This window comes from Jaculus jaculus, chromosome 13 (genome assembly GCF_020740685.1).
Source record: "Jaculus jaculus isolate mJacJac1 chromosome 13, mJacJac1.mat.Y.cur, whole genome shotgun sequence".
NCBI classification, from domain to species: domain Eukaryota; kingdom Metazoa; phylum Chordata; class Mammalia; order Rodentia; family Dipodidae; genus Jaculus; species Jaculus jaculus.
Genome location: NC_059114.1, coordinates 47,202,327 through 47,221,807, shown reverse-complemented (window position 1 = coordinate 47,221,807; position 19,481 = coordinate 47,202,327). Strand labels below are relative to the sequence as shown.

The following is a 19,481-nucleotide window of genomic DNA, read 5'->3' as shown; positions in this document are numbered from 1 at the left end:
ACTTAAGACTCCAAACACCACCTTATGCCACCTCTCCCTGGGGAAAGCCAGCTATCGCCTCCTCTTGTACGTCGCACACTCCGCAAGTCCAGAGCTGAGCCCCTGCTCATCCTTTCACATGCCTGATCCTCCTCTAGAGCTGCTCAAGTCACACATCCAGGACTCTGGACACTACCCTCTCCCTATCCCTTTACCCCTACCTATCTACCCATCACAAATGCTACAGACTGTATTTACTAAGTGCCTCCTTTCTCAGTGTTCCTTCTCAGGTGCTCCAATTACAATAGCCAGCCCCACAGGGCCAGACCCAACACATCTGATTTACACAGCCTCGGGCTTCTAGAATTCCCAATATCCAGTCTTTGCTTAAGAGAGGGTCCACTCTAGCCCACTCTGTAGCGCAGTATTATCTAAAACTCTCATCCTACCTCAGCCTCCCAAGCACTGGGATTAAAGGTGCAAGCAGAGCTTCCCAAATCCAGTCTTCTGAGATCTTCTAAAAAGCTCTCGATAAAAGCCACTTTTTTTTCTTTAGATGAAGAGAAACACCAGGGAAGCCCATTCAACTGCAGCAGACACTAGAGTGGGATGCAGGAAGACCCGGCTCTCACATGAACTCTCCGGAAATGTCAGTGCCTTGAGAGCATGATCATGGCAAGCCACGCTCGAGCAAGAGGAGTTGGCTCCACACAGCTTCACTTTCACTGCCCATGGGGACAACTCTAAGGACAGCCACTGAGCTCAGGCATCTTCATCCCTACCCTGCCCGCCACCCTTGTTTGCCATGAGAAAACTCATTTGGTGGAACCATTGGCATCTACCCAAACAGGTGTAAGGCAACTTTCAAGAGGAGGATGTTGGTGTTGATCTAGCTTGAAACCCTACATTCCAAAATAGACAATAAAATAGCAGAAAGCTTGAACCATGCCTCTCAGCCTTGACTTAATGACAATGGTCCCTTTACTTCATTCCCTAAGGAGGCCTACAACCGCCCCAGAAGGAACAAACAGATGAAGAAATGAACAAAGTGCAGGCTAGGGAGCTAGAAGGAGGGCAACAGAAGGCCATGTGCAAACACACCCTCTTGTCTGTGTTGGTGCCTCTGGGCACTACTACACACTATGTACCTATGCACAAGGCTGGGCACACACAGGTATATGCAGAGGAAAGGGCAGAGAAAGAAGCGCTCTCCTCCATCTTCCTGGCATGGCATCTTTTCCAAAAGCTGCTTTAACACCACCTCCTTTTTTCCTGACTTTTAAGCCATGCCTAACAGCTCACATACAAATAAAAACTTCACTTCTTATTGTACCTAATACTTTGGAGCCTTGTGATTTCTTTTCTAAGGAAAAAATCTGTCACTCATCTCCTTGATTAAAAATTGATTTAATTTGGCTTCCATTAGAAAGGTACAAGGGGAAAACATACAGATTTCAGAGATAACTCACCCAGCAACAGGACTGTGATGAGCTCCGGCAACTGCACAGTTGGGTCCCAACCCACTGCCGATGAAAGAAAATTAAAAAGCTCACACCGCGGAGCTTAAGCTCCAGCCAAAAGGAATTATCTTCCCACAAGCGTCTCTGTCGGATTTTTGGAACATGGAAAAACTTTTGAAAGAGAAGGAAAGGAAACCCCAAGGATATTTAACATAAAACTTAGATAGTCTAGATTTTTTTTCAAATTCCCTTGCAGGGAGAAAAGGCAAAGAGGTCTTTATTTCTCAGTCATACTTTGCAAAACTTTTCCTGTTGATGCCAGGCATGGTGGCGCACACCTTTAATCCCAACACTCGGGAGGCAGAGGTGGGTGGATTCGAGGCCACGCTGAGACTATATAGTGAATTCCAGGTCAGCTTGAGCTAGGGTGAAACCCTACCTCGAAAAACCAAAAAACTTTTCCTGTTGATATGACATTGTAAAAATTTTCAATTTGTACAGCGTATACGGCTAAGGAATTTGAAGGTGCTGTGTAGGAGCAGGAGTGACAGCTGAGGGTGGGAAGAGCGGAGGAGTTGGGAGCAGTGAACACAGAGCACCGCAGGCCCAGCACCGCTGCCGTGGGCTATAGCGCTGAGACAAACACCAGGCCCTCTCTGCCATGCTTCTGACTCCAGAACTCACATGGTGACTTGGACTGACTTCATTGCCATGTCACAGGATCCAGAGTCCCAAGATCAGCAAGGGTACAAACCCTGATTAAATGTTAGAGAGGGGCTGTGGAGATTGCTCAGTGGATTACATGCTTGAGGTTTACGCTGAAGTATCAGAAGTTTGGTCCTCAGACGCCACTTAAAAACCGGAATCAGGGGCTGGAGAGATGGCTTAGCCATTAAGGCGTTTTCCTGCAAAGCCGAAGGATCCCAGTTTGATTCTCCAGGACCCACATAAGCCAAGTGTACAAGGGGACGCATGCGTCTGGAGTTCATTTGCAGTGGCTGGAGGCCCTGGTGTGCCCATTCATATTCTCTCTCTCTCAAATAAATAAATAAATCTAAAAAAAAAAGCCAGAAGCTGATGCTGACAGCAAGATGGGGGATGGAGACACGAATAGGCACGCACATACAAACAGGTAATTAAAAATATAAAATAAAGGTCTGGAAAGATGGCTCAGTTGAGGCACTTGCCTGCAATGCCTAACAGATAGGGTTTGATTCCTCAGTACCCATATAAAGCCAGATGCAGAGTGGTGCATCCATCTGGTGTTCGTTTGCAGTGGCTAGAAGCCCTGGTGCACCCATATTCATCTATTCTCTCTCTGCTTGCAAATTTTATATATACATATGTACACACACATATGTATGTATGTAATGCCTTTAATCCAAGAACTAGGGAGGCAGAGGTAGGAGGATGGCCATGAGCTTGAGGCCAGCCTGAGACCACATAGTGAATTCCAGGACAGCCTGGGCTAAAGCAAGACCCTACCTTGAAAAAACAAAAAGAAAACAGTAAATAAATAAATGTTACAGGGATTATTCTACAGCTGCAGCATAAACTGGACTCTATCCTCCCTCCCCCAATGGAACCCACTCAGGGTTTTCCAAGACCCTCAGAGTAAAGGTCAAACTCCATCCTCAACCCGGCACCAGAGTCCCAATCAATGCCTGCAGCTTCATCTCCAGCCTCATCTTGTCTGTTACTCTTATGCAACTTTTTTCCACTGCTTTAAGACATCTTGTCTCCCACCTCCAGGATTTTGCACATGTCATTCCCCTCTGCTTGAAATGCCATTTCTCAACTTCTCTGACAAATTCCTACTCATCCTTTAGGCTTCAGTTCCAAAGATATTTCCCATAGGAGGCCTTCAGCATCCTCACCATTGAAGCAGATTAATGCTGCCATCCTTTCCTTATTGCACTAACTTCTTAGGGATGGGGACCACACATCCACTCTGCCTTTACACAGACCAGACCTAGAGACTACCTTGGCACTTGACACAAAAGAAATGTTTAATATTTTTTTTAAATGTATTATATATTTTGAGAGAGAGAGAGAAAGAATGGGCGCACCAGGGCCTTCAGCCACTGCAAACGAGCTCCAGAGCTATGCATCCCTTTGTGTGCATGTGCAATGTTGTGCACTTGCATCACTATGTGTCTGGCTACGCAGGGCCTGAAGGTTTGAACATGAGTGCTTAGGCTTGCAGGCAAGCACCTTAATTGCTAAGCCATCTCTTCAGCCCTTTAATCAATTCTTGATGGATGAACTACAGAGCATCATTCTCACTTCTCTATTCTATTCCAATTCAACTCCCAAAGCCATTATACACTTGGTACCACCCACACCCCCTCCCATCCCAAGACCTCTGATTTCATAATGCTTAGGGGATAGTTCACCTGAGTCTCAGCCTTAAACATGTTCATAAGTCACCATATAGTACTTACTATATAATGGACACAGTAGTCAGTAACTAAGCTACGGAGAGACTGGGGGCCCTCTCCTGCCATTTACAGGATAAAAAGAGCATTTAAATAAATAATCCCTACACAGTATGACAAGCACATAGCAGGAGTTTGAATGTCACTGAAAAGGGGACTTTAGAGTTCAGCCAGGTTTCCTAGTACCCTTCCTGCCAAGTATTCCAAGCTAACATCACCTGTCCCTCCTCATTCTCAAAGACAAGTCCTTTCAGTGCCCTTTTTCCTGCAGTACCTAGTCCAGTTCAAACTTCTCCAAGCTGGACTCCCATTTTATCTAAATTAATTCAAATCATTTCCAGCTTCTGTTATTTATTTTTTTAATTTTTTTTATTAACAACTCCCATGATAGTAAACAACAACCTATGGTAATGCCCTCCCTCCCCCCACTTTCCCCTTTGAAATTCCATTCTCCATCACATCCCCTCCCCCTCTCAATTAGTCTCTCTTTTCTTTTGATGTCATGATCTTTTCCTCCTTTTATGATGGTCTTGTGTGGGTAGTGTCGGGCACTGTGAGGTCATGGATATCCAGGCCATTTTGGGGGAAGCACATTGTAAGGAGTCCTACCCTTCCTTTGGCTCTTATATTCTTTTCCCCACCTCTTCCGCAACAGACTCTTAGCCTTGGAAGGTGTGATAGAGATATTTCAGTGCTGAGCACTCCCCTCACTTCTTCCCAGCACCATGATGCCTTCTGAGTCATCCCAAGGTCAATGCCATCTGAAAAGAGAAGGTTCTCTACCAAAAGTGAGAGTAGCATTAATATATGGGTATGAATTATGTTCTTTAATTCTTTTCCCAGACATCTCACAAATACATCTGTGCTTCTGCTTCATCCTGAGCCAACCAGCCCAAATGATTATTTTCCATCTACCTCTTCTTTAACTATCTTGGATGATCTTTTTTTTTTTTTTTTGGAGGCTAATCTGAAATTCACTATGTAGTCTCAGGGTAGCCTCGAACTCAAGGTGACCCTCCTACATCTGCCTCCCAAGTGCTGGGATTAAAAGTGTGTGCCACCACACCCAGTTTTTTTAAAATCTGTATGTACATGGGCTGAAATATAGCTCAATTGGCAGAACCCTTACCTAGCATGCATGAGGCCCTAGGTTTGGTCTATAACTCCATATAAACTGGGCATGATCCAGGTGGTGGAAGCAGAAGTTCAGAAGTTCAAGGTCATTCTTAGCTACACAGGGAATTCAAGGTCATCTTGGGCTAGAAACCCTGCCTCAAAAAAAGATACATTTACACAAACATATATAACAGGGCCTTCTATAATAAAGAAGGGTTTGAGGAGTAAAATACCAGAAAAAAATAAATATAAAGCAAAACAACCTTTACAGTGGTCCTTTTATGCTTTCTCATACCTATCTCTTTTAGATCCAAGTCCTAGGGCACTCAAGCCCTAGGGAAGATGTTCCAATTCTATTAAATTCCCATGGAGGTTCCAGTCTTCCTCCTTCTCTAACATCCACACACGTATTCGCAGGCCTACCCTTGTGGTCTGTAAATGCTAAGGTCACTACCTAGCCAACCATTTATTTAATCAACATGTGCTAAGCACCCCTGTGCACATGATGCTGTGCTCAATGTCCTATACTTAACATGTATGGTCAATGCTTATGACTGAATCAGTCCTAAGGAAAACAAGTGACCTTTTCCTGCCCCATGCTCAGGAATATGCCAGTTCAAAAAATATCCTTCAGTATAATCTGAGGTCAAAGCCTGCACCCCTCTCCGCAAGACTCTTAGTCATCTGATCCCAGACCAGGGAGACCTTTACTCAGCTAAGGAGATGCTGACACAGCATTTCCATTATCATGCCAAGGGAGCCAGGGAAAGTAGATTTGTAAAATATTCTTTTAATCAAATGACTTATCTCCTGTTAGTGTAGATTGAAGGGGAAATTTTCCCAAGGAACAAGATACAAATGGAAGGGAAGGAAAGAACAGGAACTAATGAACACTGTAATTATCCCTAAAGTTACAAATCAGAACAATTCCTCACTTTAAGGCAAGGATGAAAACAAGATTAAAATGCTTCAGGGATGCACTCATGAAAAAGCAGCTAAAAGAACACATAAAATGTATTTACAGTACCTTGCTAGGGACAGGTACCTTTTGGCTAATAGCTATCAGATTCTAAATGACACTATAAAATATTCTTCCCTTCTTCATCATGGAGTTACAATTATCTACAGGAAAGCAGCAGCGTGGCCATTATGAATGATAGCTACAGATAATTCCAGAGTCCAGGCTCTTCCGAAGTTTCTAGGCACATGTGGGTAATAGCTGGGTTTTATCTACATTAGGCGATATTAGAAACAAGAAAATACCACAGAGTGATGGCTTAAATAACAAAAATCATTTTCTTATAATTCTAGAGGCTAGAAGTCTAAAATCAAGATTCTAGCCAATTCAGACTCTGATGAAAGCTCTCATCCTAGTTTGCAGACAGCTGCCTTTTCACAATGTCCTAACATGACCTTTCCTCAATGCATGTAACAAAGAGAGAGAGAACGAGAACACAATGGCATAAGCGAGCAAACTCTTTGGTGTCTCTTCTCATAGGAACACTAATCATGCAGAATCAAGCCCCCCACCAATAAGCATAATCTTAATTAACAACTTTACTCCAAATATATTCATGCTTGGGCTAGAACTGCAATGCTGAAGTCTAGGAGGGGAGGACACAGACATCTCTGAAGGGAGACAGCTGGCCCCACAGACCAGGAAAGTGAGGGAAGGCTGGGTAAAAAGGTAACCTTGTACATACCTGCTGATCTTGGGAATGATGGGGTGATAACCAAAGATTCCAGATCACAACAGGGCCAAGGTAGGCATGAGGGGAAAATGTGCCAATAATAAATTCTTTTTGTTTTGGGCTGGAGGGATGGCTTAGCGGTTAAGCGCTTGCCTGTGAAGCCTAAGGACCCCGGTTCGAGGCTCGGTTTCCCAGGTCCCACGTTAGCCAGATGCACAAGGGGGCGCACGCGTCTGGAGTTCGTTTGCAGAGGCTGGAAGCCCTGGCGCGCCCATTCTCTCTCTCTCCCTCTATCTGTCTTTCTCTCTCTGTCTGTCGCTCTCAAATAAATATTTAAAAAAAATTTTAATTCTTTTTGTTTTGAGACAGTGTTTCATTATATGGCACCAGCTAGCTGCAACCCTTCAAACTAGTGATTCTCCTACCTTGTAATCCCAGAGTTTGGGATACTGAGAGAGTACAACCATGCCTTGAACAAATAAAATCTCTGGGATTGAGGTAGACAGGGTTGTGTGAAGGATTTTGTTTTTTGTTTTTCGGAAACTTTGTGCCCAAGCTGGCTAGGACCTCACAATCTTGCCTCTACCTCCCAAGTTCTAGGATTACAGATATGCATCTCCATACTCACCATACAAATAAATTTTCTTAATTTTTTATGTGTATATGTATGGTTTGCACATGGTGCGTGCATGTATGTTTGTATGCATTTGGGTTCACATATGCAAGTAGAGGTCAGAAGTCAATGTCAGACGTCTCCACATTAGTTGTTTTTCCTTTTTCTAAGTGCATATGTGTGGTGTCATATGCACATGTGTTCCTATCTGTGTGCCTGAATGTGGAGGTTAGAGGACAACATCAACTATTTTCCTCTATTGCTTCTCCACCCTATTTTTAGGAAGCAGTATCTTTCACTGAGCCCAGAACTCACCAATTCAGATAGACAAGCAAGTCCTGGGGAATTCGGTCTTCCCCTCCCCCGTGCTGGGATTATGTACTTGGTGTTTTTACATGTATGCGGGGACCAAGTACAAGTCCTTACACTTGCACAGCGACCACTTTACCCAGCTCCTCAGCCCCACAAATAAATTCTTAAGGAATAATTTTCCTTTCTTCCCCAGAAGATGGCCAAATTATGACAATAATGTATTAACTATGCATAATATTTACTTTGTATCTAATAGTATCAACTATTAGCATGCAATATTTCATTTAAGCTTCATAACAATTCAATAATCCAGTACAGCAAATATGATTACCATTTGCATTTTTTTTTTTTTATCCTGCTGTGCTGGAGGTCAAATCCAGAGCCTGACACATGCTGGCAAGTACTCTATTTGAGCCATAGCCTCAGACACCCATTCTCCTTTTTTAGAAACAAGGTCTTACTAAGTTACCCCTATAGGCTTTGAACTTGGATCCTCCTACCACAGCCTCCCAAGCAAGTGGGACCATAGTCCTACACCACAGGCCTGGCCTTCCACATTTATTGTACAATTAAGAAAACAAGTTCAGGGCTGGACAGATGGTTTAGTGGTTCAGACACTTGCCTGCAAAGCCAAAGAACGTAGGTTTGATTCCCTAAGACCCACATAAGCCAGATGCACAAGGTGGCACATACATCTGGGATTCGCCTGCAGCAGCTGGAGGCCCTGGCATGCCCATTCTCTCTCGCTCACTCTCACTCTCTTTCCCTTTCCCTCTCTCCCTCTCTTTCAAAAAAATTAAATGAATAAATAGAATAAAACTCAGTAGCAGAAGCCAGTAAGCCAGAAAGAGGATATAAAGGAAATAAAAAGGGTGGGAGGTGGGACTTAAAAGGGTGGTATTGTATATATATGTAAGTAGAAGAACAGGTTAATGAGGGTGAAAAGGCCAAAGTGAGGTCAGGGGAAGAGATTGAGTAAAGGAAAGGTGGAGGGAGGGCTAATCAAAGTCTAAGAGGATATAAATAAGTCATATGGAAAACTACTTTTTTGAACAATGGAACATCCAGAAGCCATAGATTGTTACTAGAAAAATTTCAGTGCCAGGAATGGGATACCTTTCAGTGAGTTGTTGGCCAAGGAGGTCACTGATACCCCTAAAACATTACAGGCCATTGCTGAGGCTCTTGGTTTCCAACCAGGAATAGATGGTAAGACCCTACTGCTGAAGACTCCACATACTTGGGCTGCAAGGTCACTGAGAAATCCTGCTGGAGTTGAGCTAAAAACCTCCTCCATATAGACCAGCTGACAGAAAGCTGGAAAAGGCTACACTGCATTCAGTTCCATGGGAGAGAGAAAATTCACCAGTGGAGATACTCAACAATGGGCACTGAAAACCTTAAATTTGGCCAAACAGGCCAAATGAGCCAATGGATGCAATAGTGGCATGTCTGTTATGGATGAAACCAACCACTCTCTAATTGGACTGGAGGCCCACACCACGGGAGGGAATACATCCCTGATACTAAAAACCTACAACAGGGGTAGTCATGAGCCCTAGGGATGTAACGTCCGCTGGTGTCTAGCTAAATGTATATACTATGTTCACTAAACTGCCTGGTAAGCACGTCTCTTAATGTTCATACCTATATATTAATGCTACTCTCACTTCTGGCTTAGAAAAGCTTCTCTTTTCAGATGGCAATGACCATTGAGGAGACTCAAAGTCATCAAAATGTCACAAAAGGGCTACAGGGGTGGCTTAGCAGTTAAGGCACTTGCCTGCAAAGCCTAATGACCCAGGTTCAATTCTCCATTACCCCCATAAAGCCAGACACAGTGGAAAATGCATCTGGGGTTTATATGCAGCTGCTAAAGGCTCTCACTCTCTCTCTCTTTGCAAATAAATAAATAAAAATATTTTTTAAGAAGCTGGATGTGGTAGCATATATCTTTGATTCCAGCACTGGGGAGGAGCACCATGAGGTCAAGGCCACCCTGAGATTCCATAATGAGTTGCAGGTCAGCCTAGGCTACAGCAAGACCCTATCTCAAAAAACAAAACAAGGGCTGGAGAGATGGTTTAGTGGTTAAGGTGCCTGCCTGTGAAGGCAAAGGACCCAGGTTCAATGCCCCTGTACACATGTAAACCAGATGCACAAGGTACAAGGTAGCACATGTGTCTGGGATTCATTTGCAGAGGGTAGAGGCCCTGGTGTACCCATTCTCCCTCCCTCCCTCCCTCCCTCCCTCCCTCCCTCCCTCTCTCTCTCACTAATGTCACAAGAAGTTATAGTAAAGTGTTTAGCACTAAGTGAGACATCTCTATTATCCTTCAAGGCTTGGGGCCATTGTGGAAGAGGCAGTTGAAAGAATATTATAGCTAAAGGAAGTGGAGGAGTACTTTGCAATAGTGTCTCCCAGACACAAAGTGACTGGTGATATTCATGACCTCACAATGGCTGAGGCTACCTACACAAGACTTGCATAATAGGTGAGGAAAAATGATGACATCAAAATAGAAAGAAGACTAGTTACAAAAAAGGGATTCAGGGCTGGAGAGATGGCTTAATGGTTAAGGTGCTTGCCTGCGAAGACTAAGGACCTATGTTCTATTCTACAGATCCCATGTTAGCCAGATGAACAAAGGCAAGGCAAGTGCAAGGTTGTACATGCCCACTAGGAGGTGCAAGTATCTAAAGTTTTATTGCAGTGGTTGAGGCCTGGCATGCCAATTCTCTCCCACTCTCTTTCTTGTTCTCTCTAAAAATAAAATAAAAATAAATAAAAAAGGGATTCAGTAAAGGAGGGATTAGAGAGGAGGAAAAAGGAAATGATAGGAGAGGACTACAATTATGATATACTGGTTATATACATGAAAGTTGTCACCAAAAAAAGTTTTTTAAAAAAATATATATAATCCTGGGCTGGAGAGATGGCTTAGTGGTTAAGCGCTTGCCTGTGAAGCCTAAAGACCCCGGTTCGAGGCTTGATTCCCCAGGACCCACATTAGCCAGATGCATTAGGAGGCACACGTGTCTGGAGTTCGTTGGCAGTAGCTGGAGGCCCTGGCACACCCATTCTCTCTCTCTCCCTCCACCCCTCTCGGTCTCTCTCTATCAGCCTCATTCTCTCTCTGTCTGTCACTCTCAAATAAATAAATAAAACAAAAAAAATTTTTAAATATATAATCCTGAGTTATCCCAGTAGGCCCTAAATACAATGCCAAGTGTGCTTATAAAAGGCAGAGGCAGGAGGTTCTTATGTTACTGCCATGTACACTGCACTCACTGCATCCTCCATAAATTTGCCTCTTTCTACTCTGGTTGAAGGGTAAACTCACCAATCCCCACAGCCACCACATCTAGTGGGCCATATGAGGAGTAGAACTTTAGCTCTCCTCTGTAGTTTCTCCCACTCAATAAGAGTTGCATCCCAAAGGCTTCTAGCCAGGGGCACCTCTGGTGTGGCCAGGCCTCTGCTACAATGCATGCTTTCATCACCCACCACCATCCTGAGGTGTGAAGGGCCCAGCCTCTTCTGGGAACTTTCTTTGTCTTGGAACCCTCAGAGGACTCCACTGAGGCTGAAGAGTCACAGTTTCTGGCCTGGCCAACTGAATGGTGAAATCCAAAGGACTCCCTCCTCTCACAGACAACTCCTACAGGCCTGAGGTGAGGAACCCAACCTCTTGAACAGACCTTTCAGTGAAAACTCCTCCTGGCAAGTGTTGTCCAACCAGGGCAGCTCCTTAGTGGTGGGATAGGATGGCTTTACTGTTTAGCCTGTAAAGAAGAAAAGAACTGTTTTATTTCTCTGTGCTCAGCCACCATTCCCAGATGCTGGGCAAGCTGCACACATTACAGCAGATACTCCCCTACATCCTAGATTCTCATTCCCTTTTCCTCTGGTCAGCCCTCCTTAGACTAACTTTGGTCACCTGAAGATTTCCACAAAACAGATAGCAGACTGGGTTCAACAGTTCCATCTCCAGATGATATTTTTACAAGGCTTTTAATCTCTACCATTGGAAGCCCCAATTTCTTTACACCCCCCCTGGGCCAGGCCACAGAGGTCCTTCTACCAAACCACCCCTTAGTATGGTTCTCTTTTTCTGACATCCCACAGAGCCCTTGCCAGAAAAACAAATGATATATAGGGTCACTGGGTTCAGCTCTAAGAAAATACTTCAGAAAAGACCTCCAGGGCTGGAAAGATGGCTTAGTGATTTAAGGTACTTGTCTACAAAGCCAAAGGACCTACGTTCGATTCCCCAGGACCCAGGTGAAGCCAGATGCACAAGGTGGTGCATGCATCTGGAGTTTGTTTGCTTACAGGCCCTGACATGCTGAGTTTTTTTTTTTTCCTCTCTCTCCCTCTCTGCCCCTCTCCTCCCCTCTCAAATAAATAATTAAATTTGAAAAAATACCTCCAATCAACTAAGTACCCAATCCAAAGTTTACTGTTCTGTCAGGGTGAGAATGTGGGGAGATGGTCATGACTGACAGACCAGAGAGGCAATGGCACCTATGAGGGAATTTCTACAAGGCAAGCCTGGTTTAGAAAGCATCCTTCAAACAAAGCAGCAGCTCCCTTTCCAACTAATCCATGAGTGGTGGGATGACAACAATATAATCAATAAAAATTAACCATGAGGGCTGGAGAGATGGCTTAGCAGTTAAGGTGCTTACCTGCAAAGCCTAAGGACCCAGGTTCGATTCTCCAGTGCCCATGTAGGCTAGATGCACAGAGTGGTGCCTTATATTTGGCCAATAGGTACAATAGTGGCATGTCTGTTTTGGGGGAAACCAACTACCCTCTAATTTGACTGTAGGCCCACTCCGTTGAAGGGAATACATCCCTGACACTGAAAATAGGGGGAGTCATGAGCCCTGGGGTATAACGTCTGCTGCTATCTGGCTAAATGTATAGACTATGCTCATCAAACTGCCCAGTAAGCACTTCTCTTAATGTTCATGCTCATATATTAATGCTACCCTCACTTCTTCACTACAGAACTTTCTCTTTTTAGATGGAAGTGACCTTAGGATGACTCAGAAGGCATCACAGTGCTAAGAAGTGACAGAGGAGTGCTCAGCACTGAAATATCTCTATCACACCTTCCAAGGCTCAGAGTCCATTGCGGAAGAGGTGGTGGAATGAATGTAAGGGCCAGAGGACTCCTTACAACATGCTCCTCCAGAAACAAAATGGCCTGGATATCCATGACTTCACAGTGCCTGAAACTACCTACACAAGACCATCATAATAAGTGGAAAAGATCATGACATCAAAATAAGAGAGAGGCTGATTGAGAGGAGGAAGGGATATGATGGAGAACGGAATTTCAAAGGGGAAAGTGCAGGGAGGGAAAGAATTACCATGGGAAATTGTTTACAATCATGGAAGTTGTTAATTATTAAAAAAAAACAGAAAAAATAAAATATTAAAAAAAAAAACCTCAGGTGACTCATTAAAACACTCAGATCTCCTATTTTTCATTTTGTTGTATGCTTTTCCCTCCCCTCAGCCTTTTTTCTTCTCAGGTTTCTTCTACTTACTTACTACCATCTTCTCTCTTGCCAAGCACGTTGGTATTATTCCATTTGGGGCTGCTAGAACAGAGTACCTAAGACCAAGTAATCTACAAAAAACAGATCTATTCTTACTGTTTGGGGAGGCGGAGGAAGGAGGATTACTGTGAGTCCGAGGCCAGCTTGGGTCTACAGAGTGAGTTCCAGGTCAGCCTGAACTAGAGTGAGACCCTACCTCGAAAAACAAAGTACATGAAGGCAATCTACCCCTGCTCCCTCCATTTGCCTGCCTCTTAGCAGGCTGGCACCAGCCAGACCCTAATTCTATCCCTAGAAAAACAATACAATGTCAAGTCTGGGAGAAAAAAACAAAATGTAATGCAGAAACAGAAGGCATAAGAAAAGAACAAAGCACAAACTCCTACTTATTATGTATCAGAAGGTTCTGATAATTTGAAGCTTCTTATTAAATATTCTAGTCCCACATTTGTTTTCTTTGCTTAGTCCCAATAATTTTTTGAGCTCTCTTCAAATAGGTCCTCAAAGATGTTGAAAAAATGAATTCAAGGGTCAACTTGTTTCATGAGAATTGCAGGGAGACTCCCTGACTCCTTACTCTGAAATGATAGTTTGTAACTTCATATTATAATATCTCAACTTAACATGGTAAAGAAGTCTCCATATCCCCAACAAAGCTCGTGGAGCTAGGCTAGAAGGGAAAGAAAAAGAAAGAAGGTACTGAGGAGGCATCTCCTCATTTCGACATACATATATAAAACAGGCTCCCAAATTCTACCCAAATCACTAGAGTAGTACTTAGCCATCACAATTCCAAAGCCACACATTATCCTTTCAGATGAGGGAAAGGCCAGCAGGATACTGGAAGGTGAGGAAGTAGGGCAGCAAAGCAAGGGAATGGAGAAGAAATGTAAACCATAGATAATACCGGAAGTCCTGCTGCTTCTACCAGAATCTGGCAAGGAAGGGCTAAATCAAGTTTATGAAAGGTAAGACCATGAAAGAGGATGTTGAAATAAATTGAGAGAGGAAACAGAAAAAGATCAGAGGGGGAGAGTCTTACTGTACCAGGTTTGCAATTTGTCAGCTTTCAGAGCTGAAGCTCTGAGTAGCAGATTTTTTTTAAGTTTATTTTAAGAGCTTTGAGGACTCTTGAAAAAAAAGCCACTAATTCTATCTTTCAAAGTCTCCAGATTTTGCTGAAATGGAGGGCATTTGCATGAAACAGGCCAACTTGCTCTTAAAGAAGTGTCTTCTCCTTGAACTTGGACGTGCTCCTGCATATGTGAGCACACGTGTAGAGACACATCAGAAAGCTGTTCCCCCAGCAGTCTGTTATTCTATCAGATGTGTAGGTGAAGAATGTGGGGCACAGCTGAGAGGCCTGGTCCCCAGTCCTTATGAGCACAAAAGTTGCAATGGGTCTTGGAGTTCTCACTAAGGATTTAAAGAACAGGAAACTGATGAAAGTTAAAATAAAGAGATGCAAGTTTATTTTTTTTTTTAACAACAACAAACCATTAACACAATTTTTAAATTAGGCACCATAGAAATGTAGGCTATAACCACTCTAAAGGTCAGCATCATCTCCAGTTTGGAGTTTGAAGATGCTGGTTGATCCACATTTATATAACATAGAATCCTAAAGAGCCAAAATGAGGTGGGGATGTAGCTGAGCATTCCTACCACCTTTGCGTGCGCGCGCGTGTGTGTAAAGTATAATTACCTACAACCCTAGCTAGAAGACAGCTGTGAAATGTTCTGATCAAAACCACTCCTTTGAAGAGGAGTTGCAGAAACAACATAGGGGCTAGGACATAGAGCAAATATGGAAAGATTAAAGGCACAGCAATCATTATTTAGCCCAGAAAAAGAGAGCAAATGTGGTAAAAGGCTTAACAATGATATTCAAGTCCACAGAAAGTTGCTTGTGAGAGCCACAGTGCTCTACCAAAAACCCAACTTGTGGCTCCAGAAACTTCAAATATCTATCTTCCTGGCTTATACCTTAAATTCTTAAATTAAAAAGCAGAGGGGCTGAAGAGATGGCTTAGTGGTTAAGGTGTTTGCCTGCAAAGCTAAAGGACCCAGGTTCAATTCCCCAGGACCCATATAAGCCAGATGCACAAGGGGCACATGAATCTGGAGTTTGTTTTCAGTGGCTAGAGGCCCTGGCATGCCCATTCTCTCCCTCCCTCCCCCCAACTTGCAAATAAATTATTTTTAAAAGAAAGCAAGCCAGAAGTAGTGGCGCACACCTTTAATCTCAACATGTGGGAGGCAAGGGTAGGAGGATCACCGAGAGTTCAAAGCCACCTGAGACTACATAGTTAATTCCAGATCAGCCTGGGCTAGAGTGAGACTCTACCTCAGGGGAAAAAAAAAAAAAAAAAGCAGAGGGGGGAGCTGGGCATGGTAGTACATGTCTTTAATCCCAGCACCTGGGAGGCAGAGGTAGGAAGATTGCTGAGAGTTCAAGGCCACCCTGTGAATACAGAGTGAATTCCAGGACTCTACCTCAAGAAAAAAAAAAGGGATGGGGGGAGCTTCATCCATTATAAATTTCTAGAGACTGGAGAGAAGGTTAAGTGGTTAAAGGAACTTGCTTGCAAAGCTTGACAACCTGGGTTCAATTCCTCAGTACCCAAACAAAGCCAGCTGCACAAAGTGGCACATGCACCTGGAGTTCATTTGCAATGGCCCTGGCATGCCCATTCCCCTTGCCCCCACTTGCAACTAAATTTTTTTAAAAAATAAAAATAGGAGGCTGGAGAGATGGCTTAGCTGGTAAGGCGCTTGCCTGTGAAGCCTAAGGACCCAAGTTCAACTCCCCAGTACCCAAGTAAGCCAGATGTACAAGGTGGCATATGATCATTTGCAGTGCCTAGAGGCCCTGGCACACCCATTCTCTATCTGCCTCCCCTCCTAAGTAAGTAAATATTTTTTTAAAAAATAAATAGGGCTGGAGAGATGGCTTAACAGTTAAGACATTTGCCTGCAAAGCCAAAGGACCTTGGTCTGATTCCCCAGGTCCCCTGTAAGCCAGATGCACAAGGTATCACATGCATCTGGAGTTCATTTGTAGTGGCTGGAGGCCCTTGTGTGCCCATATTCTCTCTCTCTCTCTCTCTCTCTCTCTCTCTCTCTCTCAAATAAAAAATAAAGAAAAAAAATTTTTTTTAAATAATAGCCGGGTGTGGTGGCACATGCCTTTAATCCCAGCACTCAGGCACTTCTAGGAACTGAGAAGATAACTCAGTTGGTAAAGTATTTGACTCTAAAGCAAGAGGACCTGAGTTTGATTCCCAGAATCCATGTAAAAATGGCAGGCATGGTAGCTCACACTTGTAATCAAAATGCTGGGGAGGTGGAGATGAGAAGATCCCCAGGCTAGCCAGTCTAACCTAATCAGTGAGCTCCAGGATCATGAGCCACCCCATCTCCAAAAGAAGTGGGTAACATATCCTGAGAAGTGACACAAGGTTGTCCCCTGGCCTCCACACGCATAATACATACTCACATACACACTACATACATATGCATGCAGAGAAAAATAAGGAAAAGGAGAGGGCAGCTTTGAGTGGTTGAAAAGAACTCTACACATGAGCAGTAACTAGTATCTACACAACTACAGCTCCAGAATCACAGGAAATTTTAAGAAATATAAACTAGTACCTCTGTTGGCTAGCCCTGCCCTACATATATCTCTCTGACTCCTATTTGTGATGGTTCATGTTGTCAATTTGACTGGATCTAGAATCAACTAAGAGACACACTTCTGCAGCAGGCCTATGACAGACTTCCAGAAAGGATCCACTGAGGGTAGAAGACCCTCTCCCAGAGAGGCAGCATCTTCCAGTAGCAGCCTAGACACAGGAACATCCACATAATAAAGAAAAAGTAGGGCTGCTTGTCTGCCCGCCTTCCTTTCTTGCTGGTAAGTTCGTTTGTCCTGTTGTTGCTGCCCCTGCCATCCTCCACTGCCATCAGAATACAGCTTCTTCAGCCTTCCAACGTGGACTGAAGACCAGTAGGTATCCATGAATTCTCCAGGCCTTCAGCACCAGATTAGGACTGCTGAGATAGCCATCTTGTGCACTGAACTGAACAGTTACCAGGTTCTCAGCTTCTCCAGCATGCAGTCTGGACTATCTTGCCTAGGACTACCTAGATACATTATCCCCTTTTGAAATACATACTCATGGTTTTGGTTTTATTCTTCTGGAGAACCCTAATATTACATTTTATTCTCTAAGGACCAGGACTTTTAGGGCCAATAACATTTAAGTCTCAAGCACTTGAAAAAGTGGCTAGAATCTCATGGTCCACTCACCCCATGAAACTTGGTAGTACTTCACTAGCACAGAACAGAAAGAACTGCCTTGACCCAACCAGATCGGCACACCAGCACTGAGCAGCTGCCAACCCCCAACACACAGTCTTGCCCTCTCCAGCTCTCAAGGCTACAGGCCCTGTGAAAAGAGGACAGTTAACTGGCCTACACACAGCTCACACAGCCAGTATTTGCCATGAAAAACCAGGCCAGAAAGAGAAACACTTTCTGACGGTCCCATGTCTCACCTTTTGCCACCCACTCACATTCTGTGAATTTGTTTCTATCTGGCCACTGTCAATTTATCAATTCTTGGCTAATGACCTTGTCTAAGAACTTCAGTGGTATTGCAAAAAGTGTCGTTAGAAAATCAAGAGTGAGATAAATTGGCCATGTCCTGGTGAGCTTTTGTGTTTGTTTCATTCCAAGCAAATGCATTAAAGCTTGCTTCCTTATAACAGAAAACCTAAAAATCAATGCCCAAAGCCCAGCAACTACAAACTCCTCTTTCCAATAACAGAATGTCAGGAAGAAAAAGAGCTACATAAAATGAAGCAAAGGGAAAACAGCAACTCCTCGGCATGTTCCAATACTGAGGGGGTGGGGAGCACCCAGTAAATAACAAACAAGAAAGAAAATCATTTTGATTATGTTTATTTAGGAAACATGATATGAATATGAATACTTGTATACCTAGGTTCTGAGTCATAAAAGAACACACTCCCATTTACAAGCCCATTCATTCAATGAATGTTGCACTGTCTCTAGCACTAAGAATACAACGGTACACACTTGACAGACATGTACTGGCCCCTATACTCATGGAACTTACATTCAAGTGGAGGGACATAGTCAAAGAGAAGCAATCACAGAAAAGTATCAGATGGCCTTATGGGTTTGTCACAGAAAAAAAATGCCTATTAAAATTAACTACCCAAGCCGGGCACATGCCTTTAATCCCAGCACTCAGGAGGCAGAAGTGGGAGGTTCACCGTAAATTCGAGGCCACCCTGAGACTACATAGTGAATTCCAGATCAGCCTGAGCTAGATTGAGACACCCACCTCGAAAAAATAAAAAAAAATTTAACTACCCAAGCTGGGCATGGTGATGCATACCTTTACCCTGCACTTGGAAGGCAGAAGTAGGAGGATCCGCCATGAGTTCAAGGCCACCCTAAAACTACAAAGTGAATTCCAGGTCAGCCTGGGCTAGAATGAGACCCTACCTTGAAACACCAAAAAAGAAAAAAAAAGTCATTAAGTCATGGGACATCTCCATTATGATGAATTAAAAACTCTAGCTAGGCTAAGCATAGTGGCACACGCCTTTAATCTCAGCACTTGGAAGGCAGAGGTAGAAGGATCACCGTGAGTTCAAGGCCACCCTGAGACTACATAGTTAATTCCAGGTCAGCCTGAGCCACAGTGAGACCCTACCTCGAAAAGCCAAACAAACAAACAAAAAAATTCTAGCTGTGGCTACAGGGATGGCTTAATGGTTAAGGTGCTTGCCTGTAAAGCCAAAGGACCTAGGTTCAATTCCCCAGGACCCATGTAAACCAAATGCACAAGATGGTGCACGCATCTGGAGTTCATTTGCAGCAGCTGGAGGCCCTGGCACGCCCATTCCCTCTCCCATTTATTTATTTATTTATTTATTTATTTATTTATTTACTTATTTATTTATTTGAGAGTGCTAGAGAGAGAAAGAGAGACTGGGCATGTCAGGGCCTTCAGCCACCACAAATGAACTCCAGATGCATGTGCCACCTGTGCATCTGGCTTACGTGGGTCCTGGGAAATTGAGCCTCGAACCAGGGTCCTTAGGCTTCACAGGCAAGCACTTAACCACTAAGCCATCTCTCCAGCCCCTCCCTCTCTCTTTTTCTCTCTCCTTCCCTCTCTTTTTCAAGTAAATTAAATTAAATTAATTCTAGGTGGATGTGGTGGCACATGCCTTTAATCCCAGCACTTGGGAAGCAGAG

At 43.8% G+C, this 19,481-nt stretch overlaps 1 protein-coding gene across 3 annotated transcripts in view; it reads right to left on the bottom strand.

The window, feature by feature from the left end:
* Positions 1-19,481, bottom strand: part of Sil1 (SIL1 nucleotide exchange factor) — a 359,491-nt gene that overhangs the window by 256,958 nt on the left and 83,052 nt on the right. For 2 of the 3 annotated variants that reach the window (XM_045132285.1, XM_045132284.1), the window contains exon 2: positions 11,312-11,395. The exons of the other annotated variant lie outside the window; for it this stretch is intronic. The gene's annotated coding sequence lies outside the window, so the exon portion shown is untranslated. The remainder of the gene's footprint in view (positions 1-11,311; positions 11,396-19,481) is intronic. 3 annotated transcript variants of the gene reach the window in all.